We start from the raw sequence: 22,883 nt of genomic DNA on the forward strand, positions 1-22,883 counted from the left end.
AAGAGTGTTATATTCGGCTATGCCGAATCTTATATACCCACCATCAAACCTCGTTTGACTCAAATGAAACTTACTTATGTCGAATTTCATCTATATACTCGTATATTTAGACCAGTTATAAGCGTTAAAGTAATTTTCTGAAGGGGACCTTATATAGGGGGGTAGGGTTAATAGGGGTCGATCCTCATAAAATTTGGTAGACAGAATTTGGTTCGTATTAAATTTATTTGTGTCGAATTTCATCGCTATTTTTAAACCATTAATGAGCGTTGCAGTCATTTTCTGAAGGGGACCTTATATGGGGGGTAGGATCAATCGTGGACCGATCCTTATAAAATTTTTTAGATAGATTTTGACTCATATGAAACTTAGTTATGTCGAATTTCATCTATATACTACGAATTTCATCTATATACTTTAAGCCAGTAATGAGCGTTAAAGTCATTTTCTGAAGGGGACCTTATATGGGGGGTAGGGTCAATTATGGACCGATCCTTATAAAATTTTGCATAGTGATTTTGGATCATAAGAAACTTACTTATGTCGAATTTCATCGCTATATTCGTATTTTTAAACAAGTTATGGCTGTTAAAGCTGCATTTCGAGGGGCCACTTGTATGGGGGCTATCCGAAAACGTGGACCGATATTGCCCATTTTCAAAGAAACCTTACCTATAAGAAATACTTATGTGAAATTTCAACTCTCTAGCTCTTTCTATTCGGACGCTATCGTGCTTTCAACAGACAGACAGACAGACGGACGGACAGACATGGCTAGATCGTCTTAGAATTTAATGAGGACCCAGAATATATATACTGTTGTGGGTCTATGACCAATATTTCGATGTGTTACAAACGGAATGACAAAATCAATATACCCCCCATCTTTTTTGATGGTGGGTATAAAAATATATAGAAATGATATAATCACAAACTCCTCTTTTTTCCAAAAAGGATACATCTAGTATTTAAATCAATTCAAACCTAAGTTCATATTCGAAATCTAAAGCATTCGCATATGAAATTAGTGCATTCCTTATTCAAATTTCTCAGAGTATTAAAAATAGTTGTCACTGATGTTGCTGTACATCGATGATGATGTTGTTATTATTAATTTTGTCGCTGTTGTTGTTGCAGCAACCCATCCATCCATTCAACAGCTCATACCCAATTTTAAATATTGAACAGGCGATTGTTGGAAAATCAGTACGTTTGCCCGCCCGTCTGTTTGTTTGTATTATTGTGTATTTTCAAATGAATCTATGCAGGAGGTGATTATTTCAATTTCTATTTTTTTTATTTCCCTCGTTTTTTATTAAAAAAAACGTTTAAATTTAACTAAAAATAAAATTTATTATTAATAAATTTTTACACATACATTAACATGTTTGCATTAATTGCCTATGAGTGAAATAAATCATTTTAAGGTTGTACAATATAATTGTTTGTTTTAAATCCTTTACTTCAAGTACATGTTTTTGTTTTAAAAACATTAAATCATAACTCCTGTTTTTTCGGTTCTAACATTATTTACAATATTCATAATTACTTTCCTTCTTGGTACTTGTAATTTTTTATGGTTGTCTAGAGTTGAGAACCCAAAAATAATTTTTTTAAAACAAATATATTTGTAAAAAAATGTATAAATATGAAACTTGTGTCAGAAGCTGAAAAATCCATTTAAATATGAGAAAAAAAGCAATTATTCAAAATAAACTGTCAACACTAATTTGAAGTGCTACTCCCTATCTTATAGCAATTGCAAATGCAATAACTATGCACTACTTCTAATACTAATACTAATACTTGTACAATGTACATGCAACATTTAACTACTGTGGGAATTTTTAAGTAGTCCTTTTAGTCTAGTCCTTTACTTAAGGCAAATGTTGTTAGTAAGAAGTTTTAAGTAACAACTAATGCGTTGTTAAGTTAAGGTGTATTTTATTATTTCCATATGTTAACTACTGGTGTTGGTACTACTACAACTAATATATATTTATGTTGCATATGGTTTCATATGTTGTTTTAACATTTAACTTTGTATTTTTTGATTTAAAACACATGTCCTTGATTAAATTACAAGTGAAAATTATACTTGAAAGATATATAAAGTGTGTGACTTTTAGTTATTTAATAGTTGAAGTTCAATTTGGAGTTGTATAGTTAAAAACGTATGTATGTATGTGTCCACTTAAGTTATGTAATTAATATATACATGTATATATGTAAATACATTAGAGTGTCCCAATGAACATCCTTTGTAGGAATACCTATTAATGTAGGAATACCTTCTATTGAATAAGAGAAAAATAAGGTTTTTGAAATGGTTCTCAGTTCACTCTTAGCAGTTTAAAATCCTGATATTAGTTAGTATAGCTGGTAGGGAACTTAAGCCCTTTTCAAAAATATAAAATTTTTAACTTTTCTCGTGTTTAGTGTATTAATATTGATTGAGAGCTATTGCTATAAAAAGTTTTCTACAAGATATCCTAATGTATACACAATAGGGTGGCCCCGTTTGTATGGAGGAAAAATAAGGTGTCAATGTTCCCAACTAAAATGAAAGTTTAATTGATTTTAAGATACCGTTTCTCACAATTTTTGTCCTGGTGTCAGTATTTTTTGAGCTGGATCAAAGGATAAAAATGTCCTTTTTGCGGTTTTTATAATTTTTTTCATATTTCTTCCAAAGGAATGATATGAAATTTTGGTATCATAAGAAAGGTCCTTGAGAGACGCTTTCAATGGCATATCAAAAGTTTTTGTGCAACAGCAATAGTTATCGAAATTTGAAAATTTTTCGGAACATTTTCAGAATTTATGCATTTTAACACAGATGGATTTAATATTATTCGCTGATATTAATACATAATATTCCTCAATAAAATTTAACGAAACGGTTTTTTCTGTTTGTCAAAATTCAATCTAGATCGAATTTTATTTGAATTTATCGAAGCCTTTGCTACCAAAACATTGCAAAATAATGTAAACAACAACTTACAAACCGTTATCAACAAAGCATAACAAACAAGTAGATTTTTAGGTTATATTTTGTTAATATTTTAGTTAAATTAAAAATTTGATTTAAAATAGAATGAAATTATAAAGTGTTATATACCAATGTAAAGCTAATATAATTGCGCTTTGATATACATATTAAGTACGTTAGATGAATATAGCTAGCACAATACCGGGGAGAAAATAGGGTTTGAAATTTTTAAATAAAATACAAAACATATCGAATTTCGAAAAACTAAAAAAACCGTTTTGTTGAAATAATATGATGTTTATAATAAAACTAGCATACCCTGGGTGCTTCGCAACCCTAACCAAAATTAAATACATAAAAAATTTTTTACTTTTATAGAATATTAAAAATTTTTTATTGTTTCAGTTTTTCGCATTCAGGAAGAAGCTTGTATTTTTAGTTTCATTAGTATAGCTTCCACATCATAGAAAATTTCGAAAGTACTATTTGAAAAAAAGTGCTATAAAATACCTTATAGATTCTCATTTAATAAAAAATTGTATGTTTTTGTATACAATTCAAAAAATATAATTTGATGAATGAAAAAGTACCAAAAGTCCCTTTCAGTAGATTCTCATTCACTAAGGTCCCTACATTTTAAATTTTATATTTCCATGTCCAATATCGTAAAAATAAAAAAAGTACCATCGGAAAAACGAAAAAGTGCAAAAATCTCTCTCAATAAATTCTTTAATTTAATAAGGACCGTGTGTCATGTGTTCCGGTTAACCATTAGAGAGAATCCAAAAGGTACCATTTGAAGAATGGAAAAGTACCAAAGAGTACCAACTTACAGAATATTATTTAGTCAAGACCATGTATGTTAAAATGTATGTATGTTCCTAGCTTGAATATTTCAGAAAATTCAAAAAGTACCATTTATGAGATAAAAAGTACTAAAATGTTCTCTCTTAAAGAATCTTATCCAATGAGGACCGTGTATGGTTAATAATCGTGTGTTTTGAATTCATATTATAGAACATACAAGTACTAATAAAAATAGTAAAATTTTCCCCTTTTCGCTTAGAAATATACTTTTTTTGAGAAATAAGTTTACAAAATATTCCGTATTTAAATCTCTATATCACAGATAAAACTCAAATGATTCAAATCTGCATTCATCTGTTCCAGAAAAATTGTGCTTTCAAAAAGTACCAAACAATTTACTCGAATTTGGTCCTATATAGGCCTTAGTACTTGAATTCCAAAATAATATACCAATAACTTATTTTATGTGAGTAAATAAACAACTTTTTCAAATTTTATAAAAAATGGCTCAATGAGTTTGAATAAAATTAAATTTATCTAGCAAAAATTTTGTTTCAATAAATATTACAGAGTTAGTCCGTAATTTAATAGGAAGAAAAGTACCAAAAATACAGTTTTCTCCCTTTTACACCTAAAAAGGACTGAATTTTAAAAAAGTACAAAACAGGTGTCTCCTAATTTTGTGGGATATATTCAAAATATTTACAAAAATGTTATTTTGTTTATTAGTTAAAAAGTTATAAAGGGACAAAAAAGGTACCAAAATCACCATTGTTACACACTTTTACCCCTTAAAAGTACGAATATCAAAAAAGTACCAGACACCCATCTGCTTATTTTAAGAGTAGAATTAAGAAAACCTGTTTTACCCGTTTTTTCCCCTTTTTTACCCCTAAATGTACAAACATCCAAAAATCCCTCCTTAGCGGATCTACATAACCAAAAACACATCTACTGTCAAAATTTCATGATTCTACGCTCAGCCGTTTGGTCTGTGCTATGATGAATTAGTCAGTAACGCTACTCTTTTATATATATATAGATAATTTCAATTAATTACATTAAATAGTTCTGCGTAAAAATTTTAAAAATCTAAACATTTTCCGAAAAAATACGACATTTGTAATAATTTTGGAGTTGTATACAAAAATGTGTTATGTCATTAAAAACGTCACCAAAGACCTTTCATATGATACTAAATTTGCATATGGTTTATTTGCAAATATGATAAATGTCATAAAACCTTAAAAAAAGGACCATTTTATCCTTTGATCCAGCTCACCAAATATTGACGTCAGGACAAAAATTTTGAGAAATGGTATCTTAGAATGAACTAAATTTTCATTTTCTGTGGGAACATCAGCAATTTCCATTTTGGGGCCACCCTAATAGAGGGTAAGAATCAGGTTGTTGGAAGGATTGCAATTAATATTTTTGTATAAACATTATAGAATTAATAAAATTTGGAGAGCAAAATGCAAGTAAATCCAAGGTATTTGACTACCCTTGAAACTTATAGATTTTTCTCATTTACACAGGACCCGTTTGTTTCAAATTATAGAAAAGAGTGAAAATGTTCCTAAAGTTAAAAAAGTACAAAAAATTAAAATTATAAAGGACAAAATTGAGTATAAAAAGCACCATTCTTACACAATTTAAACCCCTAAACCTTCGAATTTAGAAAAAGTACCAGACATCTATCCGATATTTTTTCAAGTAGATAAATACGTCCATATTTAAATTTTTTTTTAAAAAAGACCGGCCTCATTTTTCATTATAAAAAGCATCATTTAAAAACCTATATTCAACGTTATCTCCAGGACACATTTGCCAGTATTTTCAATTTAAAATTAGTTTGCAAACAATTTTAATTCAATTCATAATAATATAGCATTATATGCCTAAAAAAACATTGATTCTGTCGGCTGTATTTATTTATAACTTAATACATCTTGCTTTAATTTTTTTGATATAAATTCTTGCTGTTTTTTTTTTTACTTGTGTCAATATAGTTTTTTCCTTTAAACCAACACGTGCAAGAAGTGTGTCACGTATCTTTTTCATTTTGCGTTATGTTTTTTCCATTCTACTTCTACATATTCCTTTTAAATACAAACTAAAATTTTTATATTAAAAAAAAACCTCAAAAAATTTTCCAAATTTTTTTATATGCATACAGCAGCATTTAAAATCAATTTTAACCTAAAGCTCATAATTCATATTAAAAAAAATACAAACCTATAATAAAATCTGTCACGACTTTTTTTATTTGACAAAAAAATCTTCACGGGAGCAACATTTTTTTTTTATTCAATAAATAAAAAACCAAAAATTCCAAAACACTTGAGTTGCAAGTGAAACAACAACAATAATATGAGCAACAGCAAGTATATGTAGCAGCAGCATCAACACACTTGATCAGAATCATAAATGCACTTGTGTTGTAGGACTTTAGGCGTGCCTCAATATTTTTTTTATTTAAAACACACAATCAATAGTGTATTAAATGTATGTATGGATCTGTGTATGTGTGTGTGTATGTGGCAGGTCCATGTGTAAATGCCTAAATTTCACATTCGTTAAAACATTAAATTTTAAATAATGTTATCGAGTGCTACAAAATAAATGTTTTATTATTTCTTCACTTGCATTGAACTGGAAAAACGTCACCTTTATGGCATTATTATACATCTGTATGTCTGCAATTGTTTATTTGTATGCATTTTTTAATAATAAACAAGTGCATGAAAGTCTAAGTACTTCACTTTTTTGTAATTGCACTTTTAAACACTTTAAATAGTGCGTTCATATAAAAAACAAATAAAAATACACTTAAAGATATTATTGTTTATATGTCCTTGCTAGGAAGCAAGAGATTACAAAGATTTATTTTACAAAGATTAAAAAAATATGAAATAAATTACATATATTTACAAACAAAATTATTAAAATTAAATAATTTTATTTAAAAACATTGTAAATATAAATTTTATGTCAAATGACCCAACTCTAAAGAATCGATTTTGATGAAATTGGCACCAAGGTTAGTACTATTGATCTTGATAGTATTGATTTGTTAAGAACTGCCGGAGTTAGAGGGGGTCAAAGTTGTAAATTTTGGTCATACAGGGTTTTATTCAAATGAGTGTAACTTTTCACCTAATGGTCCTAGCAAAATTTGTCCAAAGGAGTTCAGATAGCTATTTCTTCATTGTTTCCATAAATAGTTTTTTTAATTTTTCCAAAAACTTCCTTTTTTTGCTCAAAAGAAAACTTATACAATTTCCTTTAGGGGCTTTATAGCCCCATAATGGAATGAGAGTGGAATACATATCTATCAAAAATTTTTTTTTAGCTTAAGAATAAGATTTTTATCAATACAGTGGAGTCGGGATAGATTAAACACTGGATAATACGAACTCCTAAAATTTTCCATTACTGACTCTAAAGAGTGAATAACGCAAGCCTCTACAAAGTGATCCACTAAGTAACTATAAAGCTCTTAAAGGAAAAGGTCTAAGTTTTCATTTCAGCAAAAAAAAAAAAAAAAATACATTTTGAAAAAATAGGGGAAAATTAAGTGTTAAATATTGAAAAAAATCTTTTTCTTAAGTTCAAAAATTATTTTTTTAATGTTCCACTGGCATCCCATTATGGGTCTATAAAGTCCTTAAAGTAAATTGTATAAGATTTCTTTTGAGGTGGTTTTTGAAAAAAATAAAAAAATTAGAATTTTTTTGGGAAATAATGAAGAAATAGCTATATGAACTTCTTTGGACCATTTTTGCTAGGATCAATAGGTGAAATGTCCAACTTTGACCCCCTCTAAATCCGGCAGTACTAGATCGATGTCTATCTAGCCTAATATCCAATAGTATTAACATTGGTGCAAATTTCATCTAAATCGGAAGACATCGATTTTAAAATCGATGTCGACTTGACACGGAATTATCCATATGTATTTTTAACATCAATACATATTTTCTTTGCAGGTGGATTATTTTCCCACAGAGAGGAAGGACTACGATGGAAATATAATAACATTTTACTTTAAATTTAAAATATTTGGATCATTGCAAATTTATTACAAGTTTCAAATGTATTTTTTTAAATTATATAGTAAACGGAAAATTTTTAAAAATGTCTTTAATAAATCTGAAAATAAAAGCTTTAAACTATGTATATAACAAATAACACAAATAAAATAATATTTTTTGCTTTTTAATTTCAGCTTTTTGTGGAATTTTAAATTTCAAGTAACATACCAGGCGAACAAATATTAATAATTGTTCTCTGTTTATTTACTTCCTTACATTCCTTTTTACATGATCATTATTATTACTTTCCAATATAAATAAGTAAAAGCACTTTCCAATAAGAGAACAACTTTTATTGATTTCTTTTTCTCTTATTAAAGAAATCGATGCAAATTGCATTAAGAGAATATAAATAAAATTTAGTTAGCAAACTTAAAAAATGTTTTTTAATGTTGACATTTTAAAAATTCTATAGTGATTTACCAGGTGAACAGAAAATACAGAAATATTCTTTATTTGTTTTATTCCATCTTTATACCTGTTTCTTTTTTATGTTATATACAACATATTTTTTCATTTTTGTTTTATCTAAATGAAAAATGATTTTGTATTATCAGGAGTTCATAACTTTTAGCAAGTTCAAGCAATTTGATTTCATTGTTTTCTTAATCTTTTCCTATTTTTAATGGTTTTTTGCAAATATACCAGGTTAACATAAATTTTAATAGGCACATAATAGTTTATTTTTGTTATTTGTTTTTTGTTTATCTTCAACAAACATTGAAAAAACACTAGGATCACATAATTTTTGACAAGTTGATTTAATTTAATTATAATTTTCTTGGAAATATATTATGTATGTGTAAGTATAACGAATAATTAATAGGAAAACAGAAATATTAGCAAGTCTTTTTTTTAAACAATATTTTCTAGGTTGACTTGCTGAAAATCATGTGCTCTTGGTAATTTGTCCATGATTTGTAAAATAAAAATTAAGCCTGAAGGAAAAATTTTTCATTAAAATTAAATTATATATAAAATATAACAGGTTGCCATAAATTTCAATAGTTATATTTTACAAAATATGAAATTTAGAAACTGTAAAACACGACTTAAAAGTGTCAAATGTTTTATATGCACCAGGAGTGCAGTTAAAATAATAAGAGGATGATATTTCAATTTTGCTTTTTAATTGTACATTCTTTATTATTACATTCTTTGTTATATAGTACATACCACATACATATGTATGTGTTTACATATACATATAATATAAAAAATTATATTTATTTATACCCTACGGCAGGTATTGGTAATAAAATTACAGTGTTAATTTTTACATAATTAATATTTTTATATTTTCAATGTCATTTTGTAAATTTATTATTATTTATTTAATTGTATGTAAAATGCATTTAGATAGTAGAATAAAGTAAGTAAGTAGTAATGATATTTTGTTTAAATAATTACAAATTTCTTTGAATTACCAGGAAAACAAAAATATTAGTTGGTTTACAATTTTTAACATAAACTTAATGTTGTTTTTTTGCTAGTCCTTTTCTTTTCATTTTCACAAAATCTCAATCATACAATCTTAACATCAATAGTGAATACCAGGCGCATAGAAATTTCTGCAAGAGAAAGAGAATAATTGAAATAAACAAAACATGTTTGTCCATATGTGTGTAAAATAAACATATTAAACAGCAACAAAATACATTTTACAAAAAGGGTAATGCAATAAATAATAAAAAATTCCTAACGGAATTTTTGTTTTGGAAACTAAGTTACCCTATAATAGGTAAAGTGACATTTTTTAATGATTTGTTAAAAAATATGTAAAATTATCCATCAAAATATAGATTATTAAAAAAATATAGTTTTGTAAAAAGCTTTAAAATATTTATGAAATTTTAATATGTATTGAATTAATTTTGTTGTTAAAAATTTCCTTCTTTCTTTCTTCCTTGTTTTGTTTACGTATTAACAAATGTTTTTTCTTGCTGTTGTGCGGGAAGAGAAATAAAAGGAGAGTTTATTTATTAAGATAAGCTTTCTCTTTCATTAAATTTATGTAGATTTGTTTGTGTTTCATGTTTTAAGCTTCAGTATTATATTTGTAAACATTCCAATCTGTATACTTATATACATATGCACATATGTATGTTTGTACTCATATATCTGTTTATTTCTCTATTACTCTGATTTGATTGCTAATTATATTTTTTTATTGTTCTCATGCATTGCGATTCATAAATTTGAATACATACATATTTATATAAATATTTGTCATTAAATAGTAGTGTCAAGTTTAAGAAAATAAAACTATTTAAAGTAACCCTTTATGAATATAGGTATAATATAATTTATAGATTAAAGTTGTTCATATTATATACATTAGACCGACTCATTCTGTATGGAAAGCAAAAACTTGTTTTTGTTACCTCTCTCAAAATTTACCTTGCTTTGTTTTATGATGATTCCCAAAATATTTTAAGTCTAGCGAAGGCCGTTCGTGAGCTGGACCAAATTTAAAAAAGGTATTTTTGAATTATTTTTTTAAAATTGTAGTTTTGTTTTGAAACAATATATTCAATATGGAGTATCGTTTGAAAGGGGTTTTAAAGCCGCGTCCAATGATGTATTAATCATAAAAAACCGTCTGCTCATAATTGTCAAATTCCAAAAAATTTAAAATTGTTTGGTTTTTCATTTAATGTACATACATCAGTTGAAATTATTTAAATTTAACATTATTGTATGTTTATTTTTGCAATCACATTTAAGATATTTTTTTTCATACGTTAAAAATGTAGAAAGTTGCACCAATAGTTTTGTTAACTATTATTTTGTAACATGTATTTATAACGAAGTCTGTTATAACTATTCTTCGATTAAAACGAACTACTTTTTTAGTACCTCGAAACGAGGTTGGTAAAATTGGTACAATTTAATTTTTTTTGGTACAATTTGATCTTAAAAGTTACAAAAGTACACCAATAACCCATTTGGTACTATTTTCAATTTACTTCTGGACTGAAATAATAATTTAAAATTGTACTTATGGCACAAATTTTAAAAGTCTATGGGTTTCTTGTTTATAATTATTCTCTTAAAGTGATAAGATAGCAGTAGTATATTTTATATTCTATTGATCAGACTAACGACTTGTCTAATTACTACTCTATTGACTATTCGATAGTATAGTTTAATGACGAGTATTGATAAGTTTATGAACTAATCTATTCATTAACATATAATCTAGCCTATAACTGGACTGTCTATTAACTAGTCGATCACTAGTTTAATGACTAGTCCTTGCACTAATCTATTGACTAGTTCTAGGGCCAATCTATTGAATAGTCTATTGACTACTCACGACTAGACTAGTTTATTGACTAGGCTGTTAATTAGTCCATGTACTAGTCAATTGCCTAGCTTGACTAGTCTATTTGCGGACTTATGGTATAAATTTTGAAAAATAAAATAAAAAAAGTAATGCTGATTTGTACAATTCCATTAGCCATCGATGTGTGGTATACATTTTTGCATCAAAATATCGTAGCTGATCCGACAAAACAAGTTTTGTTTTTATATCCATTTGTAATAGATACAAATATTGTTCCTAGTAGGGGCATTTTCGAACAGGTTTTGTACCTTACTCTTTCCGAAACTTGGTGGTGGACCCATTCTTTGTATAAACACGAAGTTTAGAGTTCTTCGAAATTTCCAAATGCATGGTTTAGATTTTATCGAGGTTCAAATTTCACATTTTTTGATTTTTTTTCCACAAGCATTAAATTTGATATCGTATCGTTTTAGTCCATACTAAAGCTTATAAAATTGGATTTTTTTGGTACCTTTTCGTTCTTCAAATAATACTTTTTGAATTTTCTATAATATTGAACCTAGAGGTATGAAATTAAGCATAATATATATAATATTGATCCTAGAGACATGGAATTAAGTGAGAATCAATAATAATTCTATCGAAAATACGATCAAAATTTATAAACACAAAGCAAAGAATGAATATCACGTTACGTTAAGTTGTTATTGGCTAGAAACATGAAATTAAGTATGTTAAGGCGAGAACACATTAAAGGAGACTTTTTGGTACTTTTTCGTTCTACAAAAGGTACTTTTTGAATTTTCTATAATATTGAACCTAGAAACATGAAATTTAGCATATAGGTCCTTGACTAGGTAAGAACCTATAAAAATGGGGTTTTTGTTACTTTTTCGTTCTACAAAAGGTACCTTTTGAATTTTCTTTAATTTGAACCTAGAAACATGAAATTAACTACGTAGAGCCCGGATTAGGCCAGAACACATAAAAGGGTACTTTTTCGTTCTACAAAAGTACTTTTTGAATTTTCTATAATATTGAACCTAGAAACATGAAATTTAGCATGTAGGGCCTTGACTAGGTAAGAACCTATAAAAGGGAAATTTTTGTTACTTTTTCGTTCTACAAATGGTTTCTTTTGAATTTTCTATAATATTGAACCTAAAAACATAAAATTAACTACGTAGAGTCCGGATTAGGCCAGAACACATAAAAGGGTACTTTTTCGTTCTACAAAAGGTACCTCTTGAATTTTCTATAATATTGAACATAGAAACATGAAATTTAACATGTAGGGCCTTGACTAGTACGAACCTATTAAAAGGGACTTTTTGGTACTTTTTCGTTTTACAAAAGGTACTTTTTGAATTTTCTATAATATTGAACCTAGAAACATGAAATTAAGTATGTAGAGCCCGGATTAGGCGAAAACACATAAAAAGGGACTTTTTGGTACTTTTTTCTACAAAAAGTACTTTTTGAATTTTCTATAAGAGCCCGGATTAAGTGAGAACCCATAAAAAGAGACTTTTTGGTACCTTACCGTTTTACAATTGGTATTTTTTGATTTTTTGTAATAAAATTCGTACTGACTGTTTTCTATAACATCATGGTGAAGGGTACATAAAATTCGGCACAGCTGAATATAAAACTCTTACTTGTTTTTAAACTAATATAATATATAATACTAATATTTTAACAAAAGTACTGTTAAACTGCATGACATAGTCTTCAATTAGGGACTAAAACGATTAAAATCGGTTAGTTTAGAAAATATACCATGTCAAATTTAATGTTTGTTGATGAAAATCCTAAAAATATGAACTTCGATAACATCTAAACCGCAAATTTAGACATTGGAGAATTTTAAAATTCGTATTTGCACGAAGAACGTTTGTACCGAATTTCATCGAAGAGGGTCATGTTCAAAATTCTACTTTATTTGTTCGAATCTACTAAAAATCACTTTCTGAGTTCATTAAGCTTTGTTCGCTTATTCTGAATATTGGTATTAGTCAAAAACTGTTCTATTTCGTAGATACATTTTTAATTGGAACTCGTGATAATAATTACTATAAAACGTGTGCCTCCATTTTAAATGTAAAAAGTATGATATCACTAGTGTATCAAAAAAGTGGTATTTTGAAAATCCTTGCCTTTTCTCCGTTAAATTAAACAATTACATTTATCTGATTTTAGTGGAATTCTTCTAAGTGAAATATATTAAACCAATTTATCAACTTTATAGCAATTAAGGGTATTTTTTACAAAAATGGGAAGAAAATGGCAAAAATAGTACACAAATCCCGTAAACTTGTTAAAACGATATAATTGATGACTTTACTTTAAAAAATTTACTATTAATAATGTATAATTTGTTGTAAATATAATTTTGTAAAATATATTTTCCTTTAATGTTGAGGTCATAATAATTGTAAAGTGTTTTATTTATTTTAAAACTTTATGGAAATCTATTTAAATGGAAATTATTGGATAAACGATTTAAGTAGCAGCATTTTTATTTAAATAAAATATGTAAAATAAATAAAATTAAGGTCATTATATAAATAAAATAAAAAATGTACATAACAAACAGAAAAATTACCATAATTTCCTGAAAAAAGTATTAAAATAACTACAAGTATGCAAGTATGAATGTATATTGTGGCAAAGTCATTTTAACATTTAAATAACAGAATATTATAATATGTAGTTGTTGCAAAATGAAATAAGAATGGAAACAAGTAAATAAATGCAACGCATGCTTATACACACGTCCGCAGGACCCCCTTAACGGCCCAGCAGAGTGGCTCTTTATTATTAAAGTTTTTAATTTTGTTTTGTGGAAATTGTTATTGTTGTTGTTTCTTTTATATTTCATTACAATTACTACTACAACAACAGAAAAAAACTACTACAACTGCTACTTTTGTAATTTAACGGTATATTATTTTCATTATTTTGGTTTTTTAATTTTTATGCTGCTATGAGCCTTAAGTTATGCTATACTTTTTTTTAATAAACACATACATACATAACATATATATATATATATATTTAAAGCAAACTCACACATAAAGACAGACATGCATGCTCGCACAGTGTTGTAGAGGTTCAGTATAAGATCCTTGTTAACACACATACTTATAAACATACGTACAAAATGTACATGCGGGTGAAAGCGTTGAGAGAACAAATATTAAATGGTAAAAATACAAAGTAAATCCTTTGTTAAGTGCCCCAACAAGCGGCGATTATTTTTTTAATTTTACAAAATATATAAATCACATCTGAAATGACCTCATAAAAGTTTTTATAATGAGCAGCAAAAATAAAAATAATAAACTCCATACAACCCAAGAGCAACTCTCGCCCCCACTAAACCAACCTAAAGCTTTTTACAAACAACACAACCATCCATGGACATTCTTAAATATTTATACAAACAAATATCGAAACTTAAAGGCAACAAATGGCTTTATGAATGCAACATCATGCAACAGAATAACAACTGAACAGACTGACACACAGGATATATGTAGGTATGTACATTCGGGCAGATGTTGCATGTAGTATTTAATTATGAGAGAGAAAAAGCAGTTACTTCTGCCACATACAGTAATAATAATCATAATAACAATAATAAAGATAATGATGTTGCTGACGATGACGATGATAAGGATGCTGATATTATCTTTCCCTGTTTAATACTTCGACTTTGCAATATTCAAGGATTGTATGTGTGTGTGTAATAAAGGAAGTGTATACACTATAGTTATGTTGTTATGGACATATGTATGCATTTAAGCACTTTAATATTCAATTCACTTTTTTTTTAAAGAAATATTGAAATAATGATCGCAATAGTTAAAGTGTGAAATAAACAGTTAAGAATATGCATAATTTTATACTTTATAGCATCGTCAGAAGGATAAACATATGTATGTATATAAGTAATTTTTTTTGCAATTTCCACAATATAATTTTGGGACTTTTATAAGTAGCGAAGACGATTTAGCGATGTCCCTCTGTTTTTTAAAGGCCTCAGTTATTTTCGAAATCCTAATCTTCAATAATAATAATTTGCTTTCTAGGGGGATTTTTACTTGAATTAAAAATGTAGTCTTTTGTTTTAGAAAGTCTTTACTTACCGTACTATTGGAATGTTTGTACTACCGTACTATTGGAATGTTTGTCCTAATCTTTGTTTTATCGATTTTAGTCCCTTCTTTGTCCGGTTATGTTCGGGTTTCGTACCTGAGTTATCACAGTGTGTCATCTATGGTATGGAAATATGAAATGATGCGAGTTTGCTTTATTATGTCCTAATCTTTGTTTTATCGATTTTAGTCCCTTCTTTGTCCGGTTATGTTCGAGTTTCGTGCCTGAGTTATCACATCTATGGTATGGAAATATGAAATGATTCGAGTTTGCTTTATTCCGTTATTCCGCAACGAGAGATATAGATAACAGCTATATTACTTGAACAGAGTCCTTATACATGGACCGACAACAGCCATGTACAAAAATTGGCACCTGAGTTGTAAGTCACAAAAGATACGATGGTGAGTTGTCATAAGTCAGTGGATACTCACCTAAAGCACTTCAGGACAATAGCACTCACTGTATAATTTTAAAAAGGCAAAAAATTTAATTTGTTTAAAATACAAATTTAAAGTTTGTTGCAAGACTAGAAAATACATAAAAATTAAACATAAGCACCAGTAATTATTTGCAGATATTTTTTTTATTAAATTAAAAACATATTCCAACTAAAATCAATTTTTTGTTAAAGTCAAAAGTCATATGAGTATGCTATTATTATTTTATATTGTTAAAATAAATTTAAAAAGTCCTTTACACTCCTTCTGAGAAAGGAAAGTAAAATTAAAAAACGAGCAAAGAAAAATTCTTTAATTTTTAATTATAAAATTTCATTACATGCTCAAAATTGAAAAGCATTGAATTTCTCTGTGTTGACTCCGTTTAAATGTTGTCGGTGGTCGTCTCCTCTCCGTCATTCAGTCTGTCTTTCGGTGACCTTTTGGTGATACGTTTAACAATGCCATGTCTGAATGAACGTACAATAAAAATGTTTCCACATGTCTGAGTTCATGAGAGTTGACATTAAAATTGACTATATTGAAAAATAATGAATGGAAGTAAAAACATAGAATACTCACACACTAACAACAGCAATAAAGCGAACAAATTCCTATTAATGTAGTGGGATAAAAGAAGTAGGAGAAACATATTTAGGGTTCCGTATATATTTTGACTGTTATTTTGACACATGTATGACAAAAGACATTACAAATTTAAAATGTAAGTTTAGAGCGAGTTTTTTGTTTGCTCGTTTAATATAAACTTTATAGCTGAAATAAGACTTATTTATTTTTTTCTTACTATCACTAATGTAATGAATTGAACATTAAATCATATAAAATAAATCGGATTTTATTTTATATTTTTATATTAAACTTTTTTTGCTAAGACATGGTCAATTGTAATTATTTTCGTACATGACGTCTACATGGTTTTATTCCAAGAAACTAATTATACAGGTCAACGTTGAAAAAGCGTTTTAAATAATTTTCACTAATTCCTGTATTATTTGGTGTGCTGATTCCAAAAATTACAATAAAAAAGTAAATTTTTTCAAGAAAATCTCCATGTGAATCATAACCAATAAATAAGGAAATTAAATAGTAAAATTAATATCTCTCGCAGATCAGCGGTACCTGCGATTTGAATTTTGAGGATTTCGGAGAAACTATTTTTTGGAAATATTTTTCGAATTAAGAATTAAGAATATTTTATATAAAATCTTTTCATATCATTTCAGGGGGTTAATATGGCCCTATCCTTATAAATTTTGGTAGAGGGATTTACGTCTACATCAGTTATTTATGCAGAATATCAGCGTGGCATTAGTGTTTATAAGTGAATTTTGGCCATAAAGTCATTTTCTGAAGGGGAATTTGTATGGAGGATAGGGTCAAATGAGCCCCAGATCATTACGAAAATATACAGTATCATTAAGCCCCGTTAACTCCACCTCTAGTTATCGGTTAACTTGTAGATATTCTGCCGGTTAAAATAGTTTTTGTATCAATTTAACAATCAACGATAAAATATAACCAGACTTATGTAAAACTAAATTTTTAAGTGATACAAGAACATTTAACATATTTATGAGCTCAGAAGCCCTATTCCGGGGGTACGTTTGTATAAGGGCTATACGAAATAATGGAGCGATTTTAACAATAGACTTCATACTTGGGTCAAAAGAAAAGTATTTTCCAAATATCATCAAATTATCTTGAAAATTGCGACCTGTAGAGTGCGCACAAGGTTTACATGGACACACAGACAGGACAGACGGACATAGTAGGTAAATCGACTCAGAAAGTGATTCTGAGCCGATTGGTATACTTTAGGACCAATATTGTTGGGCGTCACAAACATCAGCACAAATATAGTGGTGAAAGGTATAAATATTTTCTCTGTGCGGATTTTACTAGCTTTTTTTGACAAAAATATAAAAATGTTTAATAATTTGAAATTTAAAAAAAACTACATATATTAACAAATTAGTATCTGTAAAATTTGTACAAATATCAATTTAGTTCTGCTCTTGTACTTTTTACAAGTACTGAGATAAATTTGCTTTAATTCTCATGCTTGATATTTCTACCGAAAATTGTATGTTTGATACATGAGATTTAATGTTCACTTATTAATGCAATTAACTTTATGTCATATTGCTTTAATGCAAATAAATTCAAATTTAGTTATATAATTACGAATGCAAATACATATGTGTTTTTTTTTAGAAAAAATACCCTGCACTTCGTGGTGGCTGTCCCAATGTTTTAGTCCTTCATTTAGGGATACAACAGGTTACTAGCAGTATGTATGAAGACTATAACTGAATTATTGAATCTGCAATAGATTGAAGCTGATAGATTACTTATGTAATTCATAATTTACAATGAAGTCGAGTGCTTTACGTGAATACCTGCCGTGTTAGCCTATTTCACGGTGTTTTTTTTCAACCATTGTGTTTCTTACACACAGGTGGCAATTTACGTATATGGAATTACCGGGCCAGTATACTTGCACATTGCTCAAGTACTTGAGCTATCTATTTCTGGCCATTGCTGCCACGTTGCTTAACTTCCGAGATGCAAAAACATCACTTCCGTTTACAACCATCCAGATGGGATGGCCTCTGTTAAGTCAGCAACAGCGCCAAAAGACGTAACCGGTAGACCGAAGTACGAATCTATCAAATAAGCTGTGGTAAATCTGGTATGAACAGAGTTTGCTCTGAACATACCCGGACAAGGAAGGAAAATTCGATGGTATCACTTGCATAAGATACCTTTCATCCATCATCATTTAACCCTGCACACTTCTCATTCATCCGATACACTTATACAACATGCGACAGACTCATGCGCCCACTCTCATTGGCGGAGGAGATCCGTAGAACCCTACATTCATCCTGTATCATATACATTTAACTGCAACTCATTTCCAACAATTAGTCCCACAGTCACTCCTCTGTGGGGTATCTGTTGTCATTCGGCAACTGCACCGAACTTATCCCGAAATATAGATTTTACCGTGCATCTATATTTTAACCGCCACTTAACCTTCCCGCAAATTTGGGTTTAAACCAAAGACGTGGATCCCGAAGGAACATCCACTAACTGGCCACCCATAGTACCATATTATGTGGTTCTCTGATTCGACCTCATGTCAAATCATTCCAAGGAAAGTCCGTGGAGTGAAAGTACTGGTAGCACCTCTTAACCCCGGTAATGCAATACTCCAAGATGAGGGTCTTTTATCAAGGAAACATGCCCCGGGGGGTTCATAAAGTATAGTGTAGAAAAACGCTTAACGTGACTATTCTTTATATAGCTTAGAGCCACTCAAGTAGCAATAAAACGTTTCTGGGTGTTATGGCAGCCACATCATAGTCAGAGACAATTGACAAATAATTGAAAAAATAAATACATGCAATACTATCTAAAAAGAGTACATTGACTCGTTGCTAAATAGCTGGGTAATGTTTTCTACATATTCTCTTTAATAACAAACATTGGCAAATATGTTTCTACTTGTTATATTTCAATATAATATAATTTCATTTATAAATTACTAATGTGTGTTTGTCTGTTTATAAACAAATATCAAAAATGTTATAATGAAAAGAGTAATTATATTTTGTACATTCATTTTATTTTCTCGTTTTGTTTTTTTTTTGTTATTTTATTGCAGAATTACTAAGTAATTTAATTAAAAGCTCACATAAATAAATTTAGTAAATGTTTATAAGTGTATCTGTTTGCTAGTGTCATCAAGTGTCAATGTATTTATTGTAGTTGTTGTGTCTATTTTACTAACGAAATTATAAATACAATTTCATATGTTTGTTTGTTTGCAGGATAATATTTAAAAGTTTGTACTTATATGTGTTTACGTTTGTCTGTGTTGTGGTTGTTTTCAAGTTTGTCTACATACAACAAATTTATGACCATTTATTATTTTTGGTATTGATTCTAAATTATTGTTTAATTGTAATATAATCACCACCAAAAACATAATTAACTTTAGACAATTAATAAATGATATATACATACAAATTTATGTATGTTTTCCATATAGACCTCTTAATGTTCATTAGGGAGGTTCTCATATTGACAGTTAGATAAAAGAAATTTTTGAGAAAATTCGTTTATAAGTAACATAAAGTTATTTATGAAATATTATTTATAAAACTTTTTTATAGAAATATTTGGAACCAATATAAAAATTTCGAAAAAAAAATCTTTATGTATAATTTGGTAAAATTTTTTGTTAAATTGTTCCATTAATACCAATATAACCATCCTAACGTGTTATTGAATAGTTGCTATAGCCTATTTAAAAACCATTTTATAAATAGTAATATAAAATTGTTTAAATAAACTTTTAAAAATTTAATTTCTAGAGTGCAGATTTATTTCATAAATAGTTAATAAACACAAATATGAATGATAAAGTTAATTTGTATTAAAGGACATGCGGTTGTGTTTTAAAATAATTAATTGATTTCTATTGTAAGGTTCATATTTAAATATTTAAATTATTCATTTATGTAGAATTATTTATAAAAGTTTATTAACATTATAATGATAACACTGTAAGTAAAATTTCAACTTAAGATTAGGGTGTCCAGTGGAATATTTTTTTTGGAGGAATACATCTCAAACGATGCGTTTTAATGTACTTAATACGTGAAAATTAAAAAAACAATTTTTTTTCCTCAGGTCCTCAGTACAATACAGTACAATATGTTCAAAAAAAATTGTCTGCAATCTTTTCGAAATGGGTCTTAAAAATTCCGTAATTTTGAGCTTATCGCGGGAAAATAATTAAAATTATTGTTAGTGTATTTCTGATGATAAGGGGCATAAAAATTTCAAAATAATCTAAAAAATTCTGAAATAAACCAAACCACATACCAAACTATTTTTTAAATATTTTTTGACAACTATTTCGATAAAAAACGAAAAAAATATGCCTCTCCAATCCATTAAAAATCATTTTGTGGACCAAAAAATATTTTATTTTTTTACAAATTATACTGAGGTCAGGATTCGAAATTACCATTCGAAAATAATTATTTTTTATTTTTCTCATGTTCAGTACATTAATACGCATCGATTGAGAGGTATTCATACATGAAATTCTTAAAAAGGCCGTTTCTCGGGAAACTCTACTAAACATGTAAACTTCTTTTTAAAAAAATATGTTAAAATAAGAATATATTGCATTTTTGATATCTGATTTTACAAATCTATTGAAATTACTTATTTTGTTCTTCATTTGTCGTAACTGGATTCTAAAATTGAGCACCGGGCATTTCCAGGATAATAATATATTCATTTTGAAAATAGTTTACATTAAGATTTAAACAAAAATCGCTTCAGTGACAATGCTACCTTCATGCTCCTATATCTTCTTATTTTGTTCGAACTTTTTAAACCGAACAGGAAAATCCAATTGCTTGTATAAAAACCTTACATTCATCTCCAACCCAACACACTTCTCATTCATCCCAGACATTCATTCTAGGTACATGGGTGGGTGAGACCCGCATACCTCTATATATCTATCCCGTATCATATACACTTGGCACTAACCCATCACACTTCTCATTCATCTGAGACATTCATTCTAGGTACAAGGGTGGGTGAGACCCGTTACCTCTACATCCATCCCGTATCATATATACTTGACACTAACTCATTTCCAACAGTTAGCCCCACAGTCACTCCTTTGTGAGGTGTCTGTTGTCATGGCAACAGCACCGAACTTATCGAGAAGTATAGACTTTACAATCAGTCTTTTAACAAGAATTTGGGTTTAAAGCGCAGGCACCACGTGCACTGCGAAGGTATCTTTCCAATAACCGGGAGAAGACAAAGTCCAAAACTCAGCCCTATGGGCTACCGGTTAACGTGGTACCAGATTATGTGGTCCTCTGGTTCGACCCTATGTCAAATCATTTCAACGAGGAAGGCCAGTTTATAGTACCGGCAGACTAGAGAACCCCTTTTCCCAGAATTGCAAGAACACCAAGATGAGGGAAGATTATCAAGGTAACACGTCCCGAGGTATCACATACTTACAGTGTAATATGTAAATACGTATACATATAACCCGCACAAACTTAGTCATTGAAATGTAAGTTGTTTGGTAAGTATCATTATACCAAACAACTTACATTTCAATGACTACTACCGTCAGCATTACTTGGTAAAAGCGTGTGCAAGTCGTTATTACAGTACTTAAAAGTAATGCTGATAATATGTAGAAGTCATTGAAAAGTAAGTTAACAAGTCCTGTTTAGATATTTTAAATGAATTTACGGTAATCCTTTCTTAATTTTAATCCCATTTTAATTTAATTATATTACAGCCAACAAATTCCATGATAATAAACACTATTTTCATGTTTATTTAAAGACCCATTGATTTTAATTCAAACAAAACATTGATTAGCTCATGATGCATGGCATCTATACTCAGATTTAACTCATGCAACACAATACAACCCTTCAATCGTCAGCAATCCATTTTCCCCCGCATTTATGAGGCCAATAATCACTTTCATACTTAATAACGCTTGAAAAGAAAAATCTTTCAAAAACTCTTTTACAATCATGAAAACAATAATAAATAAAAAGTCAATGAAGAAGAATCAAAATTCAGAACAAGAGCAGCCAAGACTTTTAGGAAAAAAATTAAAAAAAAAAAATAAATTAAAAATCCTCTGGAAAATTCATGTTCAAGTTAACGCATGACTTATTCGCTGAGTGAAATGTTGGCATGTTTTTATGTCACATAAATTTCATCCAACAGCATCCATCTAACCAACAAACCAAGTACGACTACAACTATGAACGAAGTAGTTTTCTTGTGACTGATGTGCATTTGAATTTTCCTTTTGCTGTCATTTTCTTCAGCTTTTGTTCATGTTTTTCTTGGTCTTTTGTGTGGCATTGTATGTACATAGTAAGTATGCACATACATACTTATTTAGTTACAACGACAACGATAGATTTAGGATTTTGTGTGAAGATAAACAAGAGATTTCCGGAGTTGAAATGTTGTCATTCAAACGCGAAGGAGTTAATTAA

At 28.6% G+C, this 22,883-nt stretch overlaps 1 protein-coding gene across 1 annotated transcript in view; it reads right to left on the bottom strand.

The window, feature by feature from the left end:
- Window positions 1-9,309: 9,309 nt before the first annotated feature.
- LOC119608801 overlaps window positions 9,310-22,883 on the bottom strand; it is a 103,485-nt gene continuing 89,911 nt past the window's right edge. Inside the window, exon 6 of the mRNA XM_037963335.1 lies at window positions 9,310-9,467. The gene's annotated coding sequence lies outside the window, so the exon portion shown is untranslated. The remainder of the gene's footprint in view (window positions 9,468-22,883) is intronic.

Source organism: Lucilia sericata, unplaced genomic scaffold, assembly GCF_015586225.1.
Source record: "Lucilia sericata isolate MDLA Ls3-8-SP2 unplaced genomic scaffold, ASM1558622v1 Contig000022F_arrow, whole genome shotgun sequence".
Lineage (NCBI taxonomy): Eukaryota > Metazoa > Arthropoda > Insecta > Diptera > Calliphoridae > Lucilia > Lucilia sericata.